Raw genomic sequence first — 18,645 nt, forward strand, 5'->3', positions numbered from 1 at the left:
ATGGAAAACTCTGATGACTGTTAAAGTGATGTAAATGAAATGAAAACAAAATTTAGAAATTATAATAGAATTGCAAATTAATAGCATACGGCTAACTTAGGTTCACTGACTCATGAATACATAATACTGAAGCAAGTAAAATTACACAGAACACGAAATAGCTAAATTTCATTTCGTATTCAACAGCAAAGACTATGTGTAGCTGGAAGCAAAGACTGTGTAACTGTAAGCAAGGAGATAAGCAGCTGTAAGGCGGTGGATGGAAACTTATGCCAATGTAAAGATGAAGATGATATAATTCTGTTGATTTTGGAAATATAATATACAATATAATATAAATATGATTCATTAAAAAAGTACATATTTACCATTCGATATATATTATATTTATATTTTTTCCCAAAAATATGTGTCAGTCTTTGTATGCAATTTAATCTAAAATTACTTTTACAAAATATCCATCCGCTCCTGTGCCCTATTGGTCAGAGCGTCCACCTCGAATGCGAGAGGTCGTGGGTTCGATCCCCTGCCGAGTCATACCAAAGACTTACAAAACTGGTACTAACAGATGCCTCGCTTGGCTCTCATCATTAAGAGGTTAGAGTTAGGACTGGTCGGCCTGGTGTCAGGATAATGTGAATGGGAGTGACATCAAGCTACATGTCTGAGGCATGATGCCCCAGTGCTAGACATCGCCATAAACTGTCATAATGCAGACATCGTAGCGACCTTAAAGCTAACTTAACAATCCAAATCACACACGCACAAACAAAATTTCCTTCATTAAACCTATCAGGTTAACTGACACGTTTATTGTGAGCACGTTTCATCAGTTCTTTCTTGACAGTTATCATCGGTTAGTGACAGTTATAAATTTTGCCAGGCTGTATCAGGACACAGGAGCGTAAGCTATTGAAGGACTACAGGGATGATGAAACCATGGAGGTATGATATATTACATTATATAATGTACAACCTACATTACCGAGCATGACATTCATTCAATTATCAGAGTAGAACGGATCGTTGGTCTAGGGGTATGATTCTCGCTTAGGGTGCGAGAGGTCCCGGGTTCAAATCCCGGACGAGCCCAAATTTTATCGTTGTTTTTCGTCGCCCGAAATTTCTTTTACTGTTATTTTCAACTTCTATTTTAATTGCTTCAAACAGTAAAAATGTCTGACCGCTAAGGCAGTCTTTGCAGTCACTGATAAATATATGACTTTTGTACTGAAATATATATTTCAACACTTGGTTCTGAGAAACACCAGTGTACGATACATATTCATATATATAAGAAAATAAATTATAAACGGAACAAGTTTATGCTAAAATCTGACACGCATGTTTCATAAGTGTATCACAACACTTATTTATTATATTTTTCTGTAACAGAAATGCCTAATCATAACATTATTGAACTTCACTGACTGACATCGTAAATTGTGTGACTGCATATATGATATTTGGTACCACATTTTTCAGTATACGGAATTATGTCATCGTTAATGCGAATTTGTGTTATATCACTTATTTATAAACATATGAGTGACAACATACGCTAGAAACACGAGCGTCCTCAGTGTAGATGCATTGGGTATTACAAAACAGCCTGCAATAAAGCATTTTTCAAAAGACGTGAAGAACTATATACAAGAGGTATATTGACATTTGAATCGCATCAGACTTTATAGATGGCATGACTGTGGCCAATAACTAGAGACAAAAAATGCCCCTGATTTTGTAAAAGGATGGGGATCTTGACTGAAACTGATTGAAAATTTCTTTTGGAACAACAAATGAACGGAAAACAAAACAGCAACAAAAGACACAGCGATTCATTATATTGATTATGAGTGATAACACCTTTTGTCTAGAAAAAGGGGGAAGATATTAATAAATTAAAAAATGATGGAAAAATATATTATGGATCCTTTTATAAATGTATACTGACTTTGAAACCTAAAAGGAAGAAAGTCAGTGTAAAACTGTGTGATACCATTCAACAAGTTACAGATCCGCCGACAAGTGGTTATTTCTATGTTGTTTCATGATAAGATGGAAAGTTTATGTTCATGGATTTATATCGTGAGGAACATGTGGTTGCAAACTTCCTTTATGAATGGTTCACGACATGAAAAAGATTTGTCATGTTTTCAGATCGAAACATTAGATGAAGACAAGATTAACTTTGAAAATGCAACTTTTATCCACATGTATAGTCAATAAATCAACGATGACGAAGTCAATGACCATTGTCACGTCAGTGGTCAATTTAGGGGTGCCGCACAGTGCCTATACTTTATTCTTAAAATATCTCCTTTTAAAACTCGATTTCAGTATTATTTTATAAACCTGAAGATTATGATCGACATTTGATAATGGCGGCTGCTGGGAAAACAAACTTAGGTTATGCATACATATTAATATAGATAAATGCAGTTCCTTTATTTTTGTGTAATTGCGATTTTTTTGATCGTTTGTAATTTCTTAATAGCAGATTGGATAAGCCATCGTCTAATCTACTTGAAGATTTTTTAAAGAAAAACCAGTGACTTTCCTGATGAATATAAAAATTGAACTGTTAGCTGAAAATGGGATTTAACCATTATGATTATATTGATAGGTTTTATTAATGAACCTACACTTAACTATCCCCACCCCATTAAGACACGGATGAATTTCATTATAGGATTAAAGGATCATGGTTGGGTATGTATCGATGTTTAAATTTTACCCAATCACTTACAATGTAAATTAAGTCCGAAGGATTTCTTTCACACGAAAAAGTTTTTGTCGATGTGTAGAAAGTACCACATCAGTATCACGTTATTTTTACGTTCAATTCTATTGTAGAAAAAGCAGTCATTTTATAAAAATTGGAATGTTTCATGTTTAATTAAATATGTGACATCAGATGAAGATTATGCTCATTTTAAAAATGTATGAATTATATGTCAAATATACCTCTTAGGTGAATATCACGATCTATACTTAAAAACGACCGTCTTGTTGCCTGCTGGCGACTTTGATAATGTGAGGAATACAGACATGACACATTATGGCTTATATCCAGCCCATCTTTTTAAACTCCGTGTATTATAGGAATACAGTACTTAAATAACCCCAATGTATTAACATTTATTGCTATGCATATCTTTATTGAATTGGGATAAAGAGATGGTTTTCTAATTGTTTTGAAAATATATGCTGAGGATAATAACCAATTTGTTAATTGTTACGACGAAAATGTATTTATTTGTTCGATTGTATATTTGGATCATTATAATTTATATGTCTCGGCTATGATGAAAGCGTTTCGTGTTGGTCGAATTAAACGGATATCTTCCGGCTTCTTAAAGTGGATATATTTTGGTAGCTGACCCTGACGGAACTGAAAATCTACACAATGCTCATAATGGTTACGGACTGGTTCCTGAAACGTTAACTGTTTAAGAAGGAATGTCTAAGCTACTTTCAAAAACAAATTAGTAAACGAACTAGTATGTTTTAACAGGATGAAGCTGGGATGGGGTTCTATTTAGCGAAGACACTGAAAGCAATTTCATGTATGATGTGTTTATTTATTATGGAATTGAGCGATAAATGAAATCAGACATAACCGTATGCATCACATCAAACAATGGAAATGATGCCCACCGAGTTAAAAAAACTCATATGATGGAATGAAATCGTTCCTAACTGAGCAAATCAGAACATGTAACTTCAACGAGTAATCAAACAGAAATCAACATATAGAACTTATAAATAAATATGATTGATATATATAGATTTATCACCATGGCTGATCAATGTTCAAGATGTAAATACATATGGACAATGTTTAATTGTACACAAAATATGCATAATGTTCCATTTATTACCAAAGGTATCAAAGTATGCAATTTCTATACAAGTATGAATACAGTTTCAACCACAGGTAGGATACATGTAATTTTTATTTGTACGCACATAGTCATTCTGAATTATTGATTTCACTCGTATAGTGATAATTAATTATTGATTCACTCGTATAGTGATAATGCATATTGATGTAACTCGTATAGGGATAATGGATATTGATTTAACGCTTATAGTGGTAAAGAATTATTGATTCACTCGTTTAGTGATACCGAAATGTTGATTTGACCCGTATAGTTATAATGAATATTGATTTCACTCTTATAGTAATATTGAATTATTGATTTCGCTCATATAGTGATAATGAATAGTGATTTCAGTCGTATAGTGATAATGAGCATTGATTTTAGACGTATAATGATAATGAATTATTGATTTTACACGTATGATGATAATGAATATTCATTTCACCCATACAGTGATAATGAATATTGATTTCACTCGTATAGTGATAATTCATGTTGATTTAACCATAAAGTGATACTGAATTCTTTTTTCACTCACATAGTCATTATGAATATTGATTTCATTCTTATAGTGATAATGAAATATTGATTTCACTCATATAGTGATATTGAATATGATTTCACTTGTATAGTGAAAATGAATTATTGATTTCACTCGTATAATAATACTGAATTATTGATTTCACTCGTATAGTTATACTGAATATTGATTTCACTAGTATATTGATAATGCATATTGATTTCATTCTTATAGTGATACTGAAATATTGGTTTCACTCGTATAGTGATAATGAATATTGATTTCACTCGTATAGTCATAATTCAAGTTATGAGGCTGCTTCTCCTCCTGCGTCTACAAAAGGAAAGTTGCTGGCCGCAAAAGCGGAAAGGAAGATCTGCGATATATTTTTCTTTAAAAGCGTGAAAGGCAGATAAATGCAACAAAATGTCATTAAAGGTTCGACGAGAACAACAAGACTAAAGATAAGTAGGATTTGACCTGTTTTTAGACATTTTGCTGACCGAAAACTCCATCAGTGTAATAACTTAATGAGAGTAAATATTCAATAATTAGATAATAACGATGGTGATGATCATTGTCGCCGATAGCACTAATTATTACAATAAAGAAATCTTATTAACAGTTGGCAACTTGAAATTTATTGAGTGATATTATATTTTCTTTGGGTTTATGACAGGACATTGCATATGGAGTCCAATTGTGGATGTTATGTTCAAATCATATATTGCACAATTATTTTACAATAAATTGTTAATTATCCAAATGAAGTTGGAAAAGGATAGAGAGAAAGATTCCATCGACTCATCAGTTTTATTTCTACAGTAAAAGTAAATAGTCGTTAAAAAAGCTGATTGTTTCATTTCTTTGTGGGGACAAGGAGGCCCGAGACTCTCATTCCACCTAGATTTTGTTTCCTCTACCTCAACATAATATGGTAAGATAAATTTTAATATGTTCAATTTATTTGGGGCTTGAACTTATTGTTCATAACCTTCCCCACCACCTTGATTGAATGGCCAGTGCCTACATGATTTATATCAAATTTGGTATGCAAATCATACTAGTGGACTATGTCTTCCATTTACTATTTTGAATTTTTAAGTTCGGTACTTTTAATACTTTTTCCAATCGTCTGCCTTCTCCTTCATTTATTTACTTTCATTTTTTCTACAAATCGTGCAAGCTTGAAGATATCTGTATGAAATTTTATTGACGTATGAAACAAACGCTGACTCTGTTATTTTTTTATAGAATTTTTCATTTTTAATGGAAAATCCTTGAGAGAGTTTTCATTTCCTTTCTATACATTACTGGGAGAGATCGGGATACAAATGACGTTGTCTTCTTTATGTCAAATATTGTTATTAACAACGGTTTGGAAAGGATATAGGTTTTCAAAGTACATCGCTTTATTTATTGGCAATGAAATAGAAGTTATCGTTTAATTTAACTAATTGGTCCATTGAAGATTGTTCGGCGTTTTATTTTAATTTCCTGTTGGATTGCACTCCTAATAGGCAGGTCCTTTCAGATTTTCTTATAATCGTTGCTAAAGTATTTTCATTCCTAATTACAAGTCCATGTGGATAGGTTTCCAGAATATGGGATGTTACGCTTTGTTTTTTTTAAGATTTACGTTTATGTTGAGACATAAAATTTACAATTACTTTTCAATTGTAACACTCTGAAAATAACAAGAACACAAGGTTATCAAACTTATTCAGTTTTTCAGCTAGTTGTAATTGAACTAATTTGTCACGCATCTTATAAAATAATGTATTGTTTGTTTTTGTTTCATTAAAATATGAAAACTATTTATGTGTTTTGCATATAATTAAGGCAGTTGCAAATATTGAATTATTTATACGTCATTACACGTATCATGTTTGGTCTTAAAATCATAAAGCAACATTGTATGTCGCATCAGTATTAAAACAACCCTATTAATTTAATAAATTAGTAACAGATCACAATACAAAACTAATGACTTTATGAGAATTCACTAGTAAATATTTTTATATTTGAAGTTGACTTATATAAACATGAGATGTATTTCCACCATCATATTCTACGGTGTGACCACATAGTTTTACGTTTGTCCATCCACCATGTCAGTATTCACACTGCCATAATCTATGGCGAGGCTAAACAGTTTTACCCATGTGAATCCAACTTGTCACTATAACATTACATCATGCATTTTGTTCAGCTCGAATACTGCTGCATGACGTTATGGCTTGAAATCACTTTGCAGAAGAAGCAAAGCCCATAACTGCTGAGTGACCGAGGCAATGCGGTGACCCTCAATTCTCATCAAACACCATTTATGGGAGGTGGTTCCTGTCTTAAGTTTCTTGCTGAGGATGCAAGAGGCCAGAATGTCTTGCTCGCCAATCGAGCGTGATAGGGTACTAAAGAAGAAACATTCTCGTGAATTTATAAAACGACTTTATATGACCTAATATATATATATATATATATATATATATATATATATATATATATATATATATATATATATATATATATATATATATATATATATCATTCTTCTCCAATTACTGAAGTAAATGTTATGGCGCTGGTTGGCATCCTCTTAATCTTAAGTGTTGAACAAAATGTCCATATAATGATCTGTCGAAATACACAAGTTATGCAGTACACATGCTGATATAACAAGATTACAAATCTTTTTGGCATCAGTACGGTGAAGTGCTTTCAAACATATAAATCGATCAATTAGGTACCAATGGTCCTTTCTACAGTTTGCCTGATTCCTGATATGACTCTGTTGTATCTCATTTGCTGAGCAGTCAAGCGGCCACTATCCCGAAAAGGTGTTAGTAGCCAGGTATTTGGAGAATAAGCACTATATCCAACTTGAAACCCTTGCCTCATGATCTGGTTGTTTCCTTCTTTCACGTGCAAAGGCGCATTTCTGAGAACCCACGCATCATGCGTTGACCAAGGCCATTCATCAAATCCATCCATTATAAGTAATCTTTGGTCTACGACAATCGTGTAGCTCTGCTGATGGGAAGCCTTTTCTGTTAATATAGTCTCTTTCTCCAGCCATTCGACTGACTAATCAGATAGGTATGCCATCAATAAACTCTGCAACATCGGGTATACCACAGACAGCCCGAAAAGGACGACAGACTTTATTGACGGCGGTCATGGTCAGGACATTTGAAAAATTTGTAGTCATTGTCCACGATACCCATGGCTGCAGAATCAACACAATAATGAAAAGTATTAGGGAAATACCAAATACCAAATAGATTCACAGTCTCTTTAATACGTTCCAATTTACTAATACGAACCAGTATCTATTTAAGGGAGAATTTGCTTCCTGTTCACCGTCCTTTCTTAACAAAACATCCGCAAACTCTGGCAATAAGATGTTATAAACTGTTTTACCTATCAGCAAAGCCATTCACTTTGCCCATATCATCTGGTCGAGCTAATATGCAAAGCAATATAATATCGTCAATTTTTTGCATTATCGCCGTTTCTTCTCTTTCTATCGCGAAAAGCCATTCACAAACTGGGAGTAAGACCTCGAAGTGCTCAGAGCCGTCATATTATAATGTACTCTACTAGTCTGAGAGCGTAATCTAGAATTGATCATATAAGTAACCTGGTTATGGTGCAATCCACAACTGGATAGCTCAAAAGTAATCGGTTTTACCATTGCGAACACTTTGCTCGTGCAGCATTGATGTAATAAATACATCGAGGTATGCATCATTACAAAGTACAACCTGCAGCTTTCAACTTGACATTCATACAATTATCGGAACAGAGATTACTTTCATCGCTTAGGGTGCGATAGGTCCCGGGTTCAAATCCCGGACGAGCCCAGAATTTTATCATGTTTTACTTTGCCCACTTCGTCGCTATCGATACAATAACGTATAATTATTGTTCAATAAAACTTATACGCCTACTTTGTTTTAATTCCTTCAAAGAGCACAAACATCTAACAGCCAAGCCAGCTAAGCGTGCACTGATACATATATGCAATGAAATATACATTTCTTCACTAAGCTCTGAGTAAGACCTGTACACTATGACAATCTGGTATTGATAACATTTCAATTGTATCAGAATTTACAGATGGTATGTCAATGGCCAACAACAAGAGTACACAGACAAGATGATAACTGATATAGCAGTTAGAAAACGAGAAGGTGTTCATTTCTAATCTATCTACTGTGCACGATTTTATCCCATGTATAACGTTATAAACAAGGAAATGTAGACAAAAAGGATGATCAGTGCTAATACTCAACGAGTTAAATATATGAATACCTATCCAAGATCATGCTACACGTATCTTCTTCCAAATATCTACAGCAATGATAGCCAAATACACGCCTCCAAATACAGACCCATAGTGTTTAATAAAGTTGTTAGGCACGTGGTAAAGATTATTTACACATATTGTCATGCGAAACATCCTGGTGCATATAACACCAGTGCACCATTCAAAGCATCGGTTATCTCCTCTGTTCCACTTGATACCACTCTTCTGGGATGTTGAATCGACAGCAACGAAAATCCTTCAGCGGCCTCAATTCTAGTTGGAGAGGTCATGCTTTGTCACTACTCGAAGGTTAATTCCAGCTTAGATATTTTTATTTGCTCCGAATGCCCGAGAGAATGACTCAAAGTTTCAATTTCCATGAAGGTAACTCTCTTTTGCCTTCATTGCACGACAAACGGACTTTCTCTTGCGAGTCATAAATCGGAATTAAAAGCGCTAAACAAAAAGAAATGCCATTGTGTTTCAAAGTCCAAAAGCAACCACACCAAATCTTTTCAATTAGTTTCTTTAGTTTGAGAGGATAACGAAATACAAACGCTGGCTATCGTGCCAATCAAAGTTTCATTCCAATTAATGGATGTATTATAGGATACGGCAATGTGTATTTGAACTCTGTAGATCTGTACAAACAATACAGCCATTCTGACAGAGAATGAAACTTGAAAAACCAAAAATACCAAGCAAAACGAGGAATTCAGTGCACTCCTATCAGCGACTCTTCCAGAAGCGAGTGCTATATAAACTTTAAAGAAACAATGCCATTACCTTTTACCGTTTTATTTTACAGTGTGAACTATTAAGAACTTTTATTACTTTCCTTAAGAACTTTTAGAATGTTCACCTTAATTGGTATCTCTCTCGTGCTATATGGAAAACTCTGATGACTGTTAAAGTGATGTAAATGAAATGAAAACAAAATTTAGAGATTATAATAGAATTGCAAAGTAATAGCATACGGCTAACTTAGGTTCACTGACTCATGAATACATAATACTGAAGCAAGTAAAATTACACAGAACACGAAATAGCTAAATTTCATTTCGTATTCAACAGCAAAGACTATGTGTAGCTGGAAGCAAAGACTGTGTAACTGTAAGCAAGGAGATAAGCAGCTGTAAGCCGGTGGATGAAGATGATATAATTCTGTTGATTTTGGAAATATAATATACAATATAATATAAATATGATTCATTAAAAAAGTACATATTTACCATTCGATATATATTATATTTATATTTTTTCCCAAAAATATGTATCAGTCTTTGTATGCAATTTAATCTAAAATTACTTTTACAAAATATCCATCCGCTCCTGTGCCCTATTGGTCAGAGCGTCCGCCTCGAATGCGAGAGGTCGTGGGTTCGATCCCCTGCCGAGTCATACCAAAGACTTACAAAACTGGTACTAACAGATGCCTCGCTTGGCTCTCATCATTAAGAGGTTAGAGTTAGGACTGGTCGGCCTGGTGTCAGGATAATGTGAATGGGAGTGACATCAAGCTACATGTCTGAGGCATGATGCCCCAGTGCTAGACATCACCATAAACTGTCATACTGCAGACATCGTAGCGACCTTAAAGCTAACTTAACAATCCAAATCACACACACACAAACAAAATTTCCTTCATTAAACCTATCAGGTTAACTGACACGTTTATTGTGAGCACGTTTCATCAGTTCTTTCTTGACAGTTATCATCGGTTAGTGACAGTTATAAATTTTGCCAGGCTGTATCAGGACACAGGAGCGTAAGCTATTGAAGGACTACAGGGATGATGAAACCATGGAGGTATGATATATTACATTATATAATGTACAACCTACATTACCGAGCATGACATTCATTCAATTATCAGAGTAGAACGGCTCGTTGGTCTAGGGGTATGATTCTCGCTTAGGGTGCGAGATGGTCCCGGGTTCAAATCCCGGACGAGCCCAAATTTTATCGTTGTTTTTCGTCGCCCGAAATTTCTTTTACTGTTATTTTCAACTTCTATTTTAATTGCTTCAAACAGTAAAAATGTCTGACCGCTAAGGCAGTCTTTGCAGTCACTGATAAATATATGACTTTTGTACTGAAATATATATTTCAACACTTGGTTCTGAGAAACACCAGTGTACGATACATATTCATATATATAAGAAAATAAATTATAAACGGAACAAGTTTATGCTAAAGTCTGACACGTATGTTTAACAAGTGTATCACAACACTTATTTATTATATTTTTCTGTAACAGAAATGCCTAATCATAACACTATTCAACTTCACTGACTGACATCGTAAATTGTGTGACTGCATATATGATATTTGGTACCACATTTTTCAGTATACGGAATTATGTCATCGTTAATGCGAATTTGTGTTATATCACTTATTTATAAACATATGAGTGACAACATACGCTAGAAACACGAGCGTCCTCAGTGTAGATGCATGGGGTATTACAAAACAGCCTGCAATAAAGCATTTTTCAAAAGACATGAAGAACAATATCCAAGAGGTATATTGACATTTGAATCGCATCAGACTTTATAGATGGCATGACTGTAGCCAATAACTAGAGTACAAAAAATGCCCCTGATTTTGTAAAAGGATGGGGATCTTGACTGAAACTGATTGAAAATTTCTTTTGGAACAACAAATGAACGGAAAACAAAACAGCAACAAAAGACACAGCGATTCATTATATTGATTATGAGTGATAACACCTTTTGTCTAGAAAAAGGGGGAAGATATTAATAAATTAAAAAATGATGGAAAAGTATATTATGGATCCTTTTATAAATGTATACTGACTTTGAAACCTAAAAGGAAGAAAGTCAGTGTAAAACTGTGTGATACTATTCAACAAGTTACAGATCCGCCGACAAGTGGTTATTCCTATGTTGTTTCATGATAAGATGGAAAGTTTATGTTCATGGATTTGAATCGTTAGGAACATGTGGTTGCAAACTTCCTTTATGAATGGTTCACGACATGAAAAAGATTTGTGATGTTTTCAAATCGAAACTTTAGATGAAGACAAGCTTAACTTTGAAAATGCAACTTTTATCCACATGTATAGTCAATAAATCAACGATGACGAAGTCAATGACCATTGTCACGTCAGTGGTCAATTTAGGGGTGCCGCACAGTGCCTATACTTTATTCTTAAAATATCTCCTTTTAAAACTCGATTTCAGTATTATTTTATAAACCTGAGGATTATGATCGATATTTGATAATGGCGGCTGCTGGGAAAACAAACTTAGGTTATGCATACATATTAATATAGATAAATGCAGTTCCTTTATTTTTGTGTAATTACGATTGTTTTGATCGTTTGTAATTTCTTAATAGCAGATTGGATAAGCCATCGTCTAATCTATTTGAAGATTTTTTAAAGAAAAACCAGTGATTTTCCTGATGAATATAAAAATTGAACTGTTAGCTGAAAATGAGATTTAACCATTATGATTATATTGATAGGTTTTATTAATGAACCTACACTTAAGTATCCCCACCACATTAAGACACGGATGAATTTCATTATTGGATTAAATGATCATGGTTGGGTATGTATCGATGTTTAAATTTTACCCAATCACTTACAATGTAAATTAAGTCCGAAGGATTTCTTTCACACGAAAAAGTTTTTGTCGATGTGTAGAAAGTACCACATCAGTATCACGTTATTTTTACGTTCAATTCTATTGTAGAAAAAGCAGTCATTTTATAAAAATTGGAATGTTTCATGTTTAATTAAATATGTGACATCAGATGAAGATTATGCTCATTTTAAAAATGTATGAATTATATGTCAAATATACCTCTTAGGTGAATATCACGATCTATACTTAAAAACGACCGTCTTGTTGCCTGCTGGCGACTTTGATAATGTGAGGAATACAGACATGACACATTATGGCTTATATCCAGCCCATCTTTTTAAACTCCGTGTAATGTTGGAATACAGTACTTAAATAACCCCAATGTATTAAAATTTATTGCTATGCATATCTTTATTGAATTGGGATAAAGAGATAGTATTCTAATTGTTTTGAAAATATATGCTGAGGATAATAACCAGTTTGTTAATTGTTACGACGAAAATGTATTTATTTGTTCGATTGTATATTTGGATCATTATAATTTATATGTCTCGGCTATGATGAAAGCGTTTCGTGTTGGTCGAATTAAACGGATATCTTCCGGTTTCTTAAAGTGGCTATATTTTGGTAGCTGACCCTGATGGAACTGAAAATCTACACAATGCTCATAATGGTTACTGACTGGTTCCTGAAACGTTAACTGTTAAGAAGGAATGTCTAAGCAACTTTCAAAAACAAATTAGTAAACGAACTAGTATGTTTTAACAGGATGAAGCTGGGATGGGGTTCTATTTAGCGAAGACACTGAAAGCAATTTCATGTATGATGTGTTTATTTATTATGGAATTGAGCGATAAATGAAATCAGACATAACCGTATGCATCACATCAAACAATGGAAATGATGCCCACCGAGTTAAAAAAAAACTCATATGATGGAATAAAATCGTTCCTAACTGAGCAAATCAGAACATGTAACTTCAACGAGTAATCAAACAGAAATCAACATATAGAACTTATAAATAAATATGATTGATATATATAGATTTATCACCATGGTTGATCAATGTTCAAGATGTAAATACATATGGACAATGTTTAATTGTACACAAAATATGCATAATGTTCCATTTATTACCAAAGGTATCAAAGTATGCAATTTCTATACAAGTATGAATACAGTTTCAACCACAGGTAGGATACATGTATTTTTTATTTGTACGCACATAGTCATTCTGAATTATTGATTTCACTCGTATAGTGATAATCAATTATTGATTCACTCGTATAGTGATAATGCATATTGATGTAACTCGTATAGGGATAATGGATATTGATTTAACGCTTATAGTGGTAAAGAATTATTGATTCACTCGTTTAGTGATACCGAAATGTTGATTTGACCCGTATAGTTATAATGAATATTGATTTCACTCTTATAGTAATATTGAATTATTGATTTCGCTCATATAGTGATAATGAATAGTGATTTCAGTCGTATAGTGATAATGAGCATTGATTTTAGACGTATAATGATAATGAATTATTGATTTTACACGTATGATGATAATGAATATTCATTTCACCCATACAGTGATAATGAATATTGATTTCACTCGTATAGTGATAATTCATGTTGATTTAACCATAAAGTGATACTGAATTCTTTTTTCACTCACATAGTCATTATGAATATTGATTTCACTCTTATAGTGATAATGAAATATTGATTTCACTCATATAGTGATATTGAATATGATTTCACTTGTATAGTGAAAATGAATTATTGATTTCACTCGTATAATAATACTGAATTATTGATTTCACTCGTATAATTATACTGAATATTGATTTCACTAGTATATTGATAATGCATATTGATTTCATTCTTATAGTGATACTGAAATATTGGTTTCACTCGTATAGTGATAATGAATATTGATTTCACTCGTATAGATATATTGAATTATTGATCTCACTCGTATAGTGATAATGAATATTGATTTCACTCGTATAGTCATAATTCAAGTTATGAGGCTGCTTCTCCTCCTGCGTCTACAAAAGGAAAGTTGCTGGCCGCAAAAGCGGAAAGGAAGATCTCCGATATATTTTTCTTTAAAAGCGTGAAAGGCAGATAAATGCAACAAAATGTCATTAAAGGTTCGACAAGAACAACAAGACTAAAGATAAGTAGGATTTGACCTGTTTTTAGACATTTTGCTGACCGAAAACTCCATCAGTGTAATAACTTAATGAGAGTAAATATTCAATAATTAGATAATAACGATGGTGATGATCATTGTCGCCGATAGCACTAATTATTACAATAAAGAAATCTTATTAACAGTTGGCAATTTGAAATTTATTGAGTGATATTATATTTTCTTTGAGTTTATGACAGGACATTGCATATGGAGTCCAATTGTGGATGTTATGTTCAAATCATATATTGCACAATTATTTTACAATAAATTGTTAATTATCCAAATGAAGTTGGAAAAGGATAGAGAGAAGGATTCCATCGACTCATCAGTTTTATTTTTACAGTAAAAGTAAATAGTCGTTAAAAAAGCTGATTGTTTCATTTCTTTGTGGGGACAAGGAGGCCCGAGACTCTCATTCCACCTAGATTTTGTTTCCTCTACCTCAACATAATATGGTAAGATAAATTTTAATATGTTCAATTTATTTGGGGCTTGAACTTATTGTTCATAACCTTCCCCACCACCTTGATTGAATGGCCAGTGCCTACATGATTTATATCAAATTTGGTATGCAAATCATACTAGTGGACTATGTCTTCCATTTACTATTTTGAATTTTTAAGTTCGGTACTTTTAATACTTTTTCCAATCGTCTGCCTTCTCCTTCATTTATTTGCTTTCATTTTTTCTACAAATCGTGCAAGCTTGAAGATATCTGTATGAAATTTTATTGACGTATGAAACAAACGCTGACTCTGTTATTTTTTTTATAGAATTTTTCATTTTTAATGGAAAATCCTTGAGAGAGTTTTCATTTCCTTTCTATACATTACTGGGAGAGATCGGGATACAAATGACGTTGTCTTCTTTATATCAAATATTGTTATTAACAACGGTTTGGAAAGGATATAGGTTTTCAAAGTACATCGCTTTATTTATTGGCAATGAAATAGAAGTTATCGTTTAATTTAACTAATTGGTCCATTGAAGATTGTTCGGCGTTTTATTTTAATTTCCTGTTGGATTGCACTCCTAATAGGCAGGTCCTTTCAGATTTTCTTATAATCGTTGCTAAAGAATTTTCATTCCCAATTACAAGTCCATGTGGATAGGTTTCCAGAATATGGGATGTTATGCTTTGTTTTTTTAACATTTACGTTTATGTTGAGACATAAAATTTACAATTACTTTTCAATTGTTACACTCTGAAAATAACAAGAACACAAGGTTATCAAACTTATGCAGTTTTTCAGCTAGTTGTAATTGAGCTAATTTGTCACGAATCATATAAAATAATGTATTGTTTGTTTTTGTTTCATTAAAATATGAAAACTATTTATATGTTTTGTATATAATTAAGACAGTTGCAAATATTGAATTATTTATACGTCATTACACGTATCATGTTTGGTCTTAAAATCATAAAGCAACATTGTATGTCGCATCAGTATTAAAACAACCCTATTAATTTAATAAATTAGTAACACATCACAATACAAAACTAATGACTTTATGAGAATTCACTAGTAAATATTTTTATATTTGAAGTTGACTTATATAAACATGAAATGTATTTCCACCATCATATTCTACGGTGTGACCATATAGTTTTACGTTTGTCCATCCACCATGTTAGTATTCACACGGCCATAATCTATGGCGAGGCTAAACAGTTTTACCCATGTGAATCCAACTTGTCACTATAACATTACATCATGCATTTTGTTCAGCTCGAATACTGCTGCATGACGTTATGGCTTGAAATCAATTTGCAGAAGAAGCAATGCCCATAACTGCTGAGTGACCGAGGCAATGCGGTGACCCTCAATTCTCATCAAACACCATTTATGGGAGGTGGTTCCTGTCTTAAGTTTCTTGCTGAGGATGCAAGAGGCCAGAATATCTTGCTCGCCAACCGAGCGTGATAAGGTACTAAAGAAGAAACATTCTCGTGAATTTATAAAACGACTTTATATGACCTAATATATATATATATATATATATATATATATATATATATATATATATATATATATATATATATATATATATATATATATCATTGTTCTCCAATTACTGAAGTAAATGTTATGGCGCTGGTTGGCATCCTCTTAATCTTAAGTGTTGAACAAAATGTCCATATAATGATCTGTCGAAATACACAAGTCATGCAGTACACATGCTGATATAACAAGATTACAAATCTTTTTGGCATCAGTACGGTGAAGTGCTTTCAAACATATAAATCGATCAATTAGGTACCAATGGTCCTTTCTACAGTTTGCCGGATTCCTGATATGACTCTGTTGTATCTCATTTGCTGAGCAGTCAAGCGGCCACTATCCCGAAAAGGTGTTGGTAGCCAGGTATTTGGAGAATAAGCACTATATCCAACTTGAAACCCTTGCCTCATGATCTGGTTGTTTCCTTCTTTCACGTGCAAAGGCGCATTTCTGAGAACCCACGCATCATGCGTTGACCAAGGCCATTCATCAAATCCATCCATTATAAGTAATCTTTGGTCTACGACAATCGTGTAGCTCTGCTGATGGGAAGCCTTTCTGTTAATATAGTCTCTTTCTCCAGCCATTCGATTGACTCATCTGATAGGTACGCCATTAATAAACTCTGCAACATCGGGTATACCACTGACAGCCCGAAAAGGACGACAGACTTTATCGACGGCGGTCATGGTCAGGACATTTGAAAAATTTGTAGTCATTGTCTACAATAACCACGGCTGCAGAATCAACACAATAATGAAAAGTATTAGGGAAATACCAAATACCAAACAGATTCGCAGTCTCTTTAATACGTTCCAATTTACTAATACGAACCAGTATCTATTTAAGGGAGAAATTGCTTCCTGTTCACCGTCCTTTCTTAACGAAATATCCGCAAACTCTGGCAATAAGATGTTATAAACTGTTTAACCTATCAGCAAAGCCATTCACTTTGTCCATATCATCTGGTCGAGCTAATATGCAAAGCAATATAATATCGTCAAATTTTTGCATTATCGCCGTTTCTTCTCTTTCTATGGCGAAAAGCCATTCACAAATTGGGAGTAAGACCTCGAAGTGCTCTGAGCCGGCATATTATAATGTACTCTACTAGTTTGAGAGCGTAATCTCGAATTGATCATATAAGTAACCTGGTTGTTTTGCAATCCACAACTGGATAGCTCAAAAGTAATCAGTTTTAACATTGCGAACACTTTGCTCGTGCAGCATTGATGTAATAAATACATCGAGGTATGCATCATTACAAAGTACAACCTACAGCTTTAAACTTGACATTCATACAATTATCGGAACAGAGATTACTTTCATCACGGCTCGTTGGTCTAGGGGTATGATTCTCGCTTAGGGTGCGAGAGGTCCCGGGTTCAAATCCCGGACGAGCCCAGCATTTTATCATGTTTTACTTTGCCAACTGTGTCGCTATCGATACAATAACGTATAATTATTGTTCAATAAAACTTATACGCCTACTTTTGTTTTAATTCCTTCAAAGAGCACAAACATCTAACAGCCAAGCCAGCTAAGCGTGCACTGATACATATATGCAATGAAATATACATTTCTTCACTAAGCTCTGAGTAAGACCTGTACACTATGACAATCTGGTATTGATAACAAAGACTTGATAAGGTGTTGTCATCGTAAATTATCTGACTACATATATGGTATATTATTACACGTGTGTCAGTGGAAAGTAATTATGTGAATACGAGTTGGTGGTATACCACTTAGGGGACGTCCATTAATTATGTCAACAATTTTTAGGCAATTTTTACTCCCCCCTCCCCCCTTTGTCAACAACTGTCAAACTTTCAGTGACCTCCCTAATAAATTTGTACCCCCTCCCCCACAAACTAACAATAATTTATACGGCTGGCTTTTATGCTAAAAATAGAATTATGGAAATTAAAAGGTCTACAAATAAATTTTAATACATTTTTTTTACTTGTTTAACAGATGTCTTGGAGGGATATCTCATGGACTTCAATGTATATAGCACCTATACATATAAAATAGATGCTATTTAATAGACGTCCATGGATAGCTATACTATTTAGATGTCTATGGCTCAGTGCAGTCTTTGAA

At 33.5% G+C, this 18,645-nt stretch overlaps 3 non-coding genes across 3 annotated transcripts; all 3 read left to right on the plus strand.

Annotated features, from left to right (window-relative positions):
- Nucleotides 1-1,020: 1,020 nt before the first annotated feature.
- Trnap-agg (transfer RNA proline (anticodon AGG)) lies at nucleotides 1,021-1,092 on the plus strand. The gene has a single exon. It is a non-coding gene; the product is annotated as a tRNA-Pro (tRNA).
- A 9,511-nt stretch (nucleotides 1,093-10,603) lies between these two features.
- Trnap-agg (transfer RNA proline (anticodon AGG)) lies at nucleotides 10,604-10,676 on the plus strand. The gene has a single exon. It is a non-coding gene; the product is annotated as a tRNA-Pro (tRNA).
- A 7,195-nt stretch (nucleotides 10,677-17,871) lies between these two features.
- Trnap-agg (transfer RNA proline (anticodon AGG)) lies at nucleotides 17,872-17,943 on the plus strand. The gene has a single exon. It is a non-coding gene; the product is annotated as a tRNA-Pro (tRNA).
- The last annotated feature ends 702 nt before the right edge of the window (nucleotides 17,944-18,645 follow it).

This window comes from Sinohyriopsis cumingii, unplaced genomic scaffold (assembly GCF_028554795.1).
Source record: "Sinohyriopsis cumingii isolate HCF-2022 unplaced genomic scaffold, ASM2855479v2 utg003322l, whole genome shotgun sequence".
Taxonomy (NCBI): domain Eukaryota; kingdom Metazoa; phylum Mollusca; class Bivalvia; order Unionida; family Unionidae; genus Sinohyriopsis; species Sinohyriopsis cumingii.